Source organism: Falco naumanni, chromosome Z, assembly GCF_017639655.2.
Source record: "Falco naumanni isolate bFalNau1 chromosome Z, bFalNau1.pat, whole genome shotgun sequence".
Lineage (NCBI taxonomy): Eukaryota > Metazoa > Chordata > Aves > Falconiformes > Falconidae > Falco > Falco naumanni.
The window spans coordinates 53,580,905-53,593,232 of record NC_054080.1 but is presented as its reverse complement, the minus strand read 5'-3'; the positions used below and the strand labels follow the sequence as shown (position 1 = coordinate 53,593,232).

The 12,328-nt window shown below is 36.1% G+C and overlaps 1 pseudogene; it reads left to right on the top strand.

Annotated features, from left to right (window-relative positions):
* LOC121080736 overlaps window positions 1–9,033 on the top strand; it is a 76,998-nt pseudogene extending 67,965 nt beyond the window's left edge.
* The last annotated feature ends 3,295 nt before the right edge of the window (window positions 9,034–12,328 follow it).

The following is a 12,328-nucleotide window of genomic DNA, read 5'->3' as shown; positions in this document are numbered from 1 at the left end:
AAAAGCACATGTATTGAAATACTCTGATTTCAACAGTGGGTAACAGCAGAGACAAAGGTTAGAATATAAAAGCAAGCATGGAGTATTCCCTAGTATATTCTCTAGTATACTTTCTTAGCTTCTAATCTGCAATATTTAAATACATGTCAAGCTTCTATGGGCAGTATTGCAGCACAGGTGACAAGACACATCCCATACATGCATAAATATTTTAGTGTTTTTTCTGAAATCACATTGTAGTATACTAAACATTAATAAACATTACTATAATTATATTCCCTCCTATTCCTCTTGAATTGCAGAAATAGATATGAAAAATAAGATAAAATAAAACTTTGAGTTGTATGTCAAGTGTGAGTACACAGCCAAATATATAAACTGTTCAAAATAGAAATATGATCTGACCTTTGAATTAAAGCATCTATGATTATTGTTTCATTGTTGAACTAGAAAATATTTTCATCATCCAATAATCTGTCCATCAAGCTGTTGAACAGGTTGGTTTTTTTCCTGTTCACAATAAAGTACAACATAGCCAGGTTTGTTTACCTGTCTGTTTGCATATTAATAATAGTCTTCATTCCTACAGAGACTGAAAAAATGTGATGCTAAATGAAAACCTAACATTAGACAGAAGGATAGACCTGTGTAGGAATCGTATGCAGCCTATGAGTTTGGTGTTAAAGAACATAACTTAGTTTACCCTTGAGAACTGCAAATAAATTCACCACTGGTTCTTGGCTCACAATCCTAGGAACATGGACAATGCATAATTCATAGCATCACAACCCACAACGTTAATAAATGGCAATTATTTCTGACTTAAAGAAGGTTTCTTGTATTTGATACTCACAGTTTCACCATATTAGCAGTTTATCAAATAATTGTACTAACATTAGACCCAGAAATAAACAACTAGTTTGTGGTGTAAAGGTTCTATGGAAAAGAACTATTGATTTTTCCTTCTTCCCTGCTTGTCCCCACTTCCTCTCCCCAGTAACTCAGTGGTAGATTTAGGAATTACCGAGCAGCCAAATGGCATTTTCCATTAAACAACTATTTCTAACAAGGCACATTTTGATGCTAAGTTTTCTCCTACTGTCCTGTTTAAAATATTGTGAAAGATAGCCATACTGCAAAATGAATTTAATATATCCAATCAAAAAGGTTAAGAAATGCATTTCGAATTATTGTGATATTATAATACCGACACTGTCATAAGAATAAAGAGTTTTGTTTTGTGATTTTTCTGTTATCATTGTTCTGAGATTGTCATGAAGATGGATTCTATACAGTTTCCTGCATTTTTCTTTTACAGCCTTTGTTATGAATATGGTCTGATTTTGTGCCAACCTTTGTCACTATAATGTGAATCAGAACACATTATGAAAACTAAAATGTACTAAGCATTAAAATTCTGTGATAGCTCATTCTTGTGACAAAGAGATCAGTGGGAAAGAATGGCACAAAATTAATCAATTATGGTGACAGTCTCACGATTGTAATAAAAATAGAAAGTAGCACTAGATTTTATGCATTTACATAACTGAGGAATGATTTAAAATTAACTCATTCATATCTGGACATTCACCTCTTTTCCTGGAAAACCAGAACTGTTGTACTTTGACTAATAAACATAGAGAGTGGATATACCCTGATATAAAAATAAATTTACAAATTCTGCTTATTTTTAATTAATTCCCCAACATTTTCATAATCTCTTTCTAACATATATATTTTCATTTTTTCTCTCAGAAAGAGAAAAGTCTCACCATTGTCTCCTAGTACATAGCTGTACAGTTTGGAAATGCGGTGAGAAGGAAAGCAAAATTGTTCCTTTGGAAATCAGGAAAAGACAAGGCAAGCCTCTGAAATGTTCCTTTTCAGATTATTTTATCCTGCGTTTTTGTTGTTGTTGTGCTTCCCCCTCCTGCCCCCTCCCCCCCCCCCCCCATTTTTTTAATCTCTTGCTTATTCAGATTAAAAAGAATTATTCAAAAAGCAATTATTTTCAGGAATATCAGAAAAAACATAATGATATTTAGAAAGCTCTTCTATCCAATTATTAGTTCTTTCTTCTTTTCTTGGTTATGAGGTACAATCATCAAATTCCAGCAAAAGCCTAGGCATATAGATCAAGGGCTGAGATCTCATGGTAGATTAAGTTGGTTAGATACTGCATGTAGGCAAACTTTTATTGACAGAAAACAATGATAACACCTTCACAAGTCAATGGGAGATCTATAAAACCTCCTTCATCAGGGAGACAGTGAAGGGCAGCACCTGGAGTGGTCCTTCCTGTGACTGGCTCCTGACAAAACCAAGGCTACTCTGACCATGGCAGACTTTGAAAAAATCCTGAGAAGCATACAAACCCATTCAACAATGTGTGGAAGCAACGTCTGGCTAAGAAGAAACTATCCTGTATGCAGACTAAAAGACTGTTGGTGTGAAGGTTTGAAGTCTGGGCAGTGATTTTTTTGGTATTTTTCTCGGTATCTTGCATTTAGCATTTGCCAAAGACAATACATAAGATGGATGAGCTGGCAGATGACCTGATTATGGTCAGCATGCTTTTGGCATTGTTATAACCCCTATCTTTACTCAGATATTTATTAATTTACAGATTATTTTGGACTGCTGATTAAAATGAGACACTGTTCTTAGCCCTGCCTACATGTTTTAAAAAAATGAAGAAAATATAATGTTCCTAAGTGATCCTGCTGCTTCATTAGACTTGTGACTATGCAACTGGAAATTGATACAGAACTGTGCTTGTTAACTGGATATCTAAAAAAAAATAAATTAAAAGATTAAAAAAGTTCTGGAGATTTCTCTCCCACTGTTTGAATTCTTTCCATCATAGTAGAGTCTCATAGAGCTGAAGGTGGGATCTGATATGAAACTAAACCTCTTTATGGATAAATGTGGTTGTCAGATTATTAGTGGTCCATTTTTTCTTCATTAGAGTTGTCTTATAGTGCAAATTATACAAGGTAGGGCTTCTAATATAATAAAGCATTCCTAACCATTAGGGGATAGATTCCTTTTCTCTTTCCTGCCAATGTTCACTGCAGATACACAAGTAAAGATACAATGCTGCTCACAAAAATGTTGTCTCTCAAGGAAATGGGCATAAGATTATATTTGGGTACTTCTTTAATAGTTTTGAATTAAGAAGGAAAAAGGATTTGTCCCTAAAATTATTTTTTATTGCTGGTAATCTTCCTTTTGCTGTGTGACGTATTAAAAATGTACTAAAAATTATCAATTAAAAAGTTTAAGGTTGCCATATAATTATCAAAACTAATCTGAGCTTTATTTATTTTAGCTTAAGTATTTTTGCTACACAATTTTCATGTTATTAGTATTTCTAAATCTGTTTTTAATAAATATCATGGTAACAGTTGTTTTAAAATACTTTTTCTATCCGTGAATGAGTGGAATGAAACACAAAAAGGATCAGGAAAGAATAACCTTCCTCAGTTTGGAACCTGAAAATATATTGACTTGACTGAATGATATCCAGCCAAATTAGAAGAATATCAGCAAAAAAAAATGTATTTCAAATCAGAACTGGAGAACAACACTTTTTCTTTAAAAAAAAATAAATAAATTGATTGTTTTGAAATTTGGGAAGTAGGAAAGGGAAATTCTCAAAATACACTATTAATTAAAAATTAATTGCAGACTGTAAGAGAAATTCTTTGTAAAGTAAAATACAACTAATCATTTATAGGAATGAGCATTGAGTAATTCTAAATAATAAATCTTAATTGACAAATCTTTTTTTTTTTTTCTGATTCTATTAACTTATTTTATATGCTATTGAACATTTTTGGTGGTTTGGTAAGATATGATTTGATTCCTACATCTTTGTTTTCTCCTATATCCCAGGAAGAAAAATATAGAAGTTACAGAAAATTACCTTGTCCTTGATAACAAAAGACTAATGAGACATGGTGGGTGATTATTGTGCTTATCCCAGTAAGAGACTGTCTTGATAATTCATACTATTAGGAATCAGTCTTGGAAAAATGTCTTTCTTAGTTTTGTGAGTGAACTTAAATACAAAAGTCACTTACTCACTAACAGGTAAAAATTATACCAGGTCAATTATTTTACCATTTTTTTTTAAATCTTTCAGATTTTCATATCTTCATATACACATCTCATGCTAATGGCTTCAGGAGGTAATTCCCTTCCTTTGACAAATGAAGTTTCCAAAAATCATAAAACTGTATCTTTTATAAACTTGATTGAAGCAGATAAATTTTGCTGAAGTAGATAAAGATAGCATTTTGATTTTTTTAATTATGGTATTGGCTGATATCCCAAATTACACTGAATTGTTAGAGGAACAGACCTAATGGCTGGACAAATACTATTGCTTTACCTCAAAAGGAGATAGTGATATATTCCATTTACTTTGTAGTTCAAATTACTCTAGTGCTAAGCCCTGTATAAGTATAGTTGCATAAACATGTAACTGGTTCGGTGTTAATCTTATAATAGAAAGCCAGTCTAATAATTTTCCTCTAAAATATTTGCGTTTATTTGTTTATTTGAAGAAATTAAAATGTGATTTTCTATATATCACTGTAGTTACACTGTTGCCTTGTGTGTGATCCCAGGGTAGTTCATTAGATTCTCAAGGATCCAGAGATAAACACTTGAGCTTAATTTGCCCATGAAAAATAATATGCCACATAATACTATCACCTGACTAAGTCTTCTCAGGCAAAGCATGTGCTTGGTGGCCACAACATTCCATATTAACATCCCAAACAAAATTAAAATGTAGTGTGATTACCTCAGAAGATGATAACGTGCTCATGGCAGTTAGTCCACTCAAGCATAATATAGTGTCCAGATCATAGAAAAAAAAAAACCCTTGTCAAAACTTGTGTTAAATTCAAGATAGGATGATTTTCACTGTTTTTCACATTTTTCACTCTTCCAACACACATTTCAGAAAATGTAAGAGTACCAAAATAATAGAAATATTCTAAACTTTTGAAGCACATCTTGCAATTCATTTATGGAGGCTGAGAGATCTTGCTCTGACACATTATTAGTTTACAGACCTAGATGAATGCCTTGCTATTAAGATTCATAGGATCTTCAAATTTTGGACAGTGAGGGATGGTTCACATATTTTGGAATAACATGATTCAGATTCACCAGGCATTTTTTCCTGCGCAACAGCCTCTGCACCTGCTATTAATTATTCTAAGGCGTCTTTCTTTCCTTTTTCCTTGCAGCTAAGTAATGCTGGTTGGGTTTTTTGGTTGTTTTTTTTTTTTTTTTTTTTTTTTTCCCTATTGATGCTGCTGGGAGAAACTTGTGCCAGTCTTAATCTTTGGATTTCACTCTCTGGAACATTAGTAAGGAACTCATCATTACTCCACCAGACACCTTGACTAAAATCCTCCCTCAGGGAGAGGTACATGTGTGTGCCCCATCCTGCAGCAATGAAACTAGGGCCTGGCAAATGTCCATGACTAACTGGCAACTCAGAAGGCTCCTTAAAGGTTAACTTAGAGAAGTATGTGCGTGCTGTTAGACTGTTTTCTTGAATCCATCCTGGGACTGAAAGTAGAGTAGAACAGTTTCACTGCAAAAAAAACCCAGTAAGAGACCGTTGTTACTGTTCTGGAAATGGCACAATAATTCTTGGGAGTGTGGAGGACTCCCTTGCAGACATTAAAACAATTATTTTATGACTGGTGGTGTCATGAAGACTCTGAGTCAATACTGGTAGTATTCAATTCCGTCACATATATTTCAAAGTAATAGATTGTTCAATTCCCTTACATATATTTGAAAGTAAAAGATTGCTGAGGCTTCTTCAAAAATGTATCTTACAGAAACTAGGACTTCAGAGTAGAGGGAAGAGACAAAGAATACAGAGCAGATTAACTACTGATCACTGACTAGCCTGTGAATGTTTTAATTTTGCCATATTGTAAAGATAAGTGTAAAAACCCAAAAGTTTAAACAGTGTTATAGGTGGCTGGCAAGTAGCGAGGACTGAAGAACATGTGTGAAGTAAGAAGCTTATTGGATTTCTACAGGGCTAGTTTTCTCCATGTTGAAATAGTTTGGTTGTTGAACCCAGATTACCTTTGTTAAGTGATTACTAAATTATTCAGTATGAGTTTTTTTCTTCTTAATTGTGGAGGCATGAAGAAAGGACAGCAAAGAGTCTGAAAGTAAGTACCACTTTTCTGAAAAGAACAGAAATAGTCTGAGATCATTAATCAAAAAAACTTGCACTTTTTCTTATCCCAATACCTCTCTTTGCCATACTGAGGTTGCTTTGTTTTGGTTTTTTTATTTTTTTTTGTTTTGAACAAGACTCTTTGAGTGTGTTAACAGCAAGAGATGTGGTCCAGTTCATGGCCCTATGCTTTACTGATTTCTTGTACAGTCTAAAGACAACCAATGGCATGAAATTCAGCCAGGAAAGGGTGGGGAGGCTTCCCACATCAGAATTCTACTTGTTCAAGTGACATGACTTCAGAAAAGAAATTTCTTTCATCGCCAATGTGCTGAGTAGGCAAAAGAGAGGAAAGATCACATCTTGGGAACCCTTCTGTTTTACTTCTTTTGTCATAGCACTCCTGCCACCTATTATCATCCCTGGTTTCCCAGATACACCTGTTCCCGAAACACACCATAGTACAAAAAAGTCTTTTGCAGTCTGCTTATATGCTTGTGTGTAACAATGGGGAAGGGGAGAATATACTTGCAAACATTGGTTTCCTTCAGATTTTTCTGACTTTGGAGAGAGGAATGTCAACAGGGTGCCTAGGAGTGCACAAAAAGAGAACCAAGCTTTAAAGTTGAATTTCCAAGACTAAACCCCAAAGTTTGCCAAAGCCAGGCAAAAGAATACAACACTGTTCACCACAGTTCAATTCTCTTGTGAACCCTCTCAAGAAAAGAGTCTTCTTTTTTCTCCTTTTTTTCCCCATACATTTTTTTTTTCAAAATAAAACTTGTTTTTTTTATTTTTTATAAATAAACTTTTTTATAGAGGTATATAGTTTACCAGTGGGAAAAATGAGCTTCTAAATAAGCTGTTATAAAAAAACAGGCAGAAAATAAAGTCACAAAAGAAACAGAGGAGAGAAATGAAGAAAGATCTAATGCGGTGTTGGAGACTAACTGGAAAAACAAACTAACACCAAGGAAAGCTCAGAAGGGTTTGAACAACAGCAGGAGACAAAACTCATTAAGGGAATAGGGGGATCCCCTGAGCCTGTCTGGGGAAGGTCTAAAAGACTCAAGGAATGTCTCAAACACTCGCAAGATCAAACAACAGTTTACTTTGTATGACCTTGAAGAGGAACTAAAGCCTGATAAGAAGGAACGGCTTGCTGGAAGGTGAATAATGTCCCAAGAAATAGCAGTCAGTAGATTTCTGCAGTAACTAGGGGAAAGGTAAATGTGGCAGGGGGAGGTCATGACTACTGACTCAATTCAAGACCAAAAAGACTTGCCCCCATGCCTATAAGAAGCATGTTTGATAAATAACATGGCAAGCAAGGCTGATTTAAATAAGAGGTGGTCCACACTGAAGGATAAGAAAAGAGGAAAGCAGGTGCCATTTTGGGGGGAATAAGAATAAAAGAAGGGACTTACGCACAAGCATTCCTACAAGAAACAGCCCCCATAAGCAGGCCTGACACTGCACCCAGAACTGGTGATAGCTTTCTCTCTTCTTCCCTTTCCCCTCCGCTTTTTCTCTTATTCTTTGACCCTCTTCTAGTAAGTAATGCAAGGCATAAATTTTTATATGCATGGCAAGTGATAAGCCTTTCTGCTGCCCAATTATTTACTAATGAGCCTAACTATGGAATAAAAGTCTTTGTTTATATATGGACTTCAGGTATGGTGCATATCCTTTTCCAACCAAGAGAATTAGCAAATCTGAGTCACTCCTCTTTCCTTCTTGGCAGGACATGACACATGTTATAAAGATTATAGGAGAAGGCAGCAAGAGATATGGGTGAAATGAGAAGAAATATTTGAATGAACTTGAAACAAAAAAATATGGAGACATATCTACGTTTCTATATAAATCTAGAAGGTGACACATTGCTGTTTAAGTAGGTCAAGTTGCACAAGGAGCTGGGACACATGCCTTTAACCCTAACAGTTTACAAAGAGAGGCAAAGGAGAGGGTATAACTGATGAAGAACTGTGAAAGCAAAGGAACCTATAGCAGTAAGACTGACAGTCTTAGGCTTTAAACAAGAGAGCCTGTTGTGGTGTTAAGCCTTGGTAAACAGCCAAAGGTCCACCGAGCTTCTCACTTATTCCCCCTTCTCTGCAGGACAGGAGAAGAAAGTAAGATGAAAAAAGCTCATGAGGTTAAAGGCAGGGATATCACTTACCAGCTACTGTTATGGACAAAACAGACTTATTTTGTGAAAAATAATCTATTGCCCATTAAAATAGATCCAGGTGGTGAGAAACAAAGACAAACTTTAAACCAATGCCTTCCTTCCTCCCAGTTTTCTTTACTGACCCCTCTGGTTGCCCCAGGCAGTGTGTCAGGGGTGGGGGTAAGTATTCAGGACACAACAGTTTCTTTCTGCTGCAGCTTCCTTCTCACTCTTTCCCCCCACGCCAGTGTGTGCTTATCTCCACAGGATGAAGGACAATCTTCTTTGGCACCTGGACCACCCCCTCCCTCCCTTTTTCTGCCCTTGGTGTTCACTGCCATGTTTCCCACTATTTTTCTATCCTCTGACTGTTGAGCATCTTTTCCTTTTCTTAAACACGTTTTCCCGCAGGGACTACTGTCTTTTTGAAGGGGCTCAGCTGTGTCCTTTGGTGGACCCATTGGAAGTGCCTGGAACCAGCTGTGTCCAGCACAGTGCATCTGCCAACCTCTTTTCACACAGGCCACCCCTGCAGCACCCACTGCCAGCACCTGGGCACCCGCACAGGGTGTACAGCTGTTCACTACTGAGCGACGTGAAGGTTGCAAGCAACTTTTCACAAAAAGAAGCAGCTTAAGGGCTGCATGAAGCAATCCACTCCAGCCGTGGGCTGATAAAGTTCAGAACCTTAGGCTATTTATGGTCTGGGGACTGTCCTGGTTTGGGCTGGGATGGAGTTAACTTTCTTCTTAGTAGGTAGTACAGTGCTGGGTTTTTGCTCTGATGTGAGAACAATGTTGATAACACACGGATGGTTTTGGTTGTTGCTGGGTGATGTTTATATGTTTATATATATATATATATATATATATATATGATGTTTATATCCAGCAAGAGGGCTGGAGGGGCACAAGGGACTGGGAGGGGACACAGCCAGGACATCTGATCTGAACCAGCCAAAGAGGTATTCCATACCATGGGATGTCATGCTGAATATATAAAACTTGGGATGTTAGCTGGGGCCTGGGGATTGTTGCTGGGGGACTGGCTGGGCATTGGTCAGCGGGTGGTGAGCAGCTGTACTGTGCATCACTTGGTTTCCCTTCTCCCTTCCCTTTGGATTTTATCCTTTTCCCCCACCTTTCTATTATAGTGGTTATTATTATTATTGTTATTGTTGTTTTTCTTTTTACCTTTTAAAATTCTGTTTTTATTATTAAATTGTTCTTATCTCAACCCTCGAGTTTTACATTTCTTTCTGATTCTCCTCCCCACCCCTCTGGGTGAGGGGGACTGAGCGAGTGGCTGCATGGTGCTGGGTTGCCGGCCAGGGTTAAACCACAACAGGACCCATACCTCCAGGGCCTGATTCTTTAGGGACACTAGCCAAGCAGTCTGCCACCTGCTTTCACTTGTAATTTGTAGAGTTCAAGAGGGAAGAAACTGCCCCTGTGAAGTGACAAAACCCCAGTGTAAACATAACAGCAACATGGTCTACTTTTAAACATTTAATTCAGACACCTGAAGCACTGAGTTGCTTATGTCCCACTACATTGCTGGTGAATAACAGCCCCCTTCCTTTTATCACTGAATTTATTTCTCATCAGTTCTAATCCTAAGTGACCAAAAGGGTGGGGTTTTGGGGTTTTGGTTATTTGGTTGGGGCTTTCAATCTCATTTTAGCTTTTATTTTTATTTTTTTTAGCCATTATTTTTTCCTGGATGTTCAAAATACTTCCTGAAATGTTGTGCTTACTACTTAGTGGATGAAACAAGGAATTATTATTTAATAAGGAGACACCAGTATTCTATAGGTGAAACATATGATTAACCATTTCTAACTTTCTTTTCATCTAATGCTTCTCAGAGAGATGAAAATTTATTACTGAAACCTCTAGGAGTTTAAGACAACATCTATTCAGCCCTGGGAAAATGTACCTTTTGCAATTTTTCCTCTGGTATGGTACATCATATTTTTGTTTGCTTGCTTGTTTTTTTTAAGGAAACTGAAAAGTTACTATATTTGCAAATACCTATGTTTTCTATTACCATTAGAAAAAAAAAAAGACATGAATGAAAAGAAATTTTACAGAAGATATATTTTTCACATTCCTGTGTAATAGAAAAGCTATTTAGCAAGCCTTTATAAACACACATAAAAGTGCTTAAATACAGAAATATGTCATCATGAATGTAGGTTGGTTTTATTTTTTATTTTCTTTTTCTAGCTTTGTGATTTGTATAAATCTGTTGAGTGAGAAAACTGCTAATCCACAGGATTAAAAGCAAAATATTTACTGCAAATCTGGGGCTGGAACTAGGTTTTAGAGCATGACGGTTTGACTTAAAATAGCAACACCAGTGGTTATCAGCAATGTGTTGTAGAAAAGGGAAATCAACGTATTCATGCATTCAGTTCTGAACATTAACTTATCCTTTTCTTTTTTTTTTCTTTTATTTTTTTGTCTTCACTAATTTTAATTCTCTAGGAGGATGTAAAGGCCTTCTAGTTCCAACTCCAAACCAACAGAATTGTTTGTGTTGAAAATCTCTGGAAGATGTTCCTTTATAGTAGATATTTTTTTGAAGTAATGTTAGCTTGAAAAGATTTCATATAAATATGTGGTCTCTATCAGCATCGCATATTTGGTACTGATCCAGATTTTTCATTATCCATCTGCACATTCAGAATTGATTGGGAATGCTCAACTGCTTTCTACAAGTGTAGTTTTACTGCAGAAATGAGATCAAATCTATTGAAAACGTTACAGAACAGGCATTGAACTCTCCTCGATTTGCATTTTGGTGATACACTTCACATCTTCTGAAGATTTATTTTGAGACACTTTTGGGATGATGGACATTTGGAGCCAGTGAAGAATGCACTGAACATTCCCACATTTCTTTTGCCTAACCTTTAGTGTTTAACAAAGAAAGGTGCTAAGAGGATATAGAAAAAGGGGAGCAGATGGAGGCTGTTGGTGAATTAACAATTTCAGCGTGATTGAAAGTGTTTTATTTTTGGAATTCTTTTCATGTGTGTGTTTGTGCACCTATGTGGGTATATGCACATGCATACAATTGCTATCCTAATATTTTAAGGAAATGTTATTTGGCTAAGAAAATAATGAACTTCTTTTAAGTCATGTGTATAAACCATTTAACACGTTCATAGCTAAGCATCTCATCCTGCTTCTGATTAATATTTTGTAGACTGCATATTTAACATATTTCTACATATTTATTCTATAGCTTGCCAGAATCTTTCTTTGCTTGAAGTCAGGTATTGGAAAAGTAGATTTAACTCCCAGGACGTTTTGTCTTCCAGTAACCTGCGTTGTTTTAGGTATATATATATATACTATATATACATATAGACATAGACATAGACATATAGACATATAGACATATAGACATATACATATACATAGACATAGACATATAGACATACATATACACACACACACACACACACACATATATATCTCCCCTAAACAGCGAAACTCATGCTGTGTTACTCTTGTACCTTGGAACTCAGCCTAGGAGATACCATTCCTTTTTTTTCCACTTCAGCTAAAAATAGTTGCCACACTGCCACCTTATGGCTGATATAGATGTCTCCCACCGAACCTGTGTTTTGATACTTCGGCATTTCAGGTGGTTTCCACCGTGTAAATAAAACATTAAACTTTAACCCCTTCTGAGAAGCAATTGAACCTTCAGTTTAAACTGAAACACCATTACCTGACTGGCTTTGTCTGTCAAATTGTAAGAACACAGTACAACACGGTGTATGTAAGAGGCTCATCACTGGGGAGGCAAGTTCTAAATGCATTTTCACAATGATGTGAAACTGTACAAGTTCTTTGATCAATATCTGCTTCCCTTACGTGGTTCAATTCTATATACTATACATTATGTGAATGATGAAA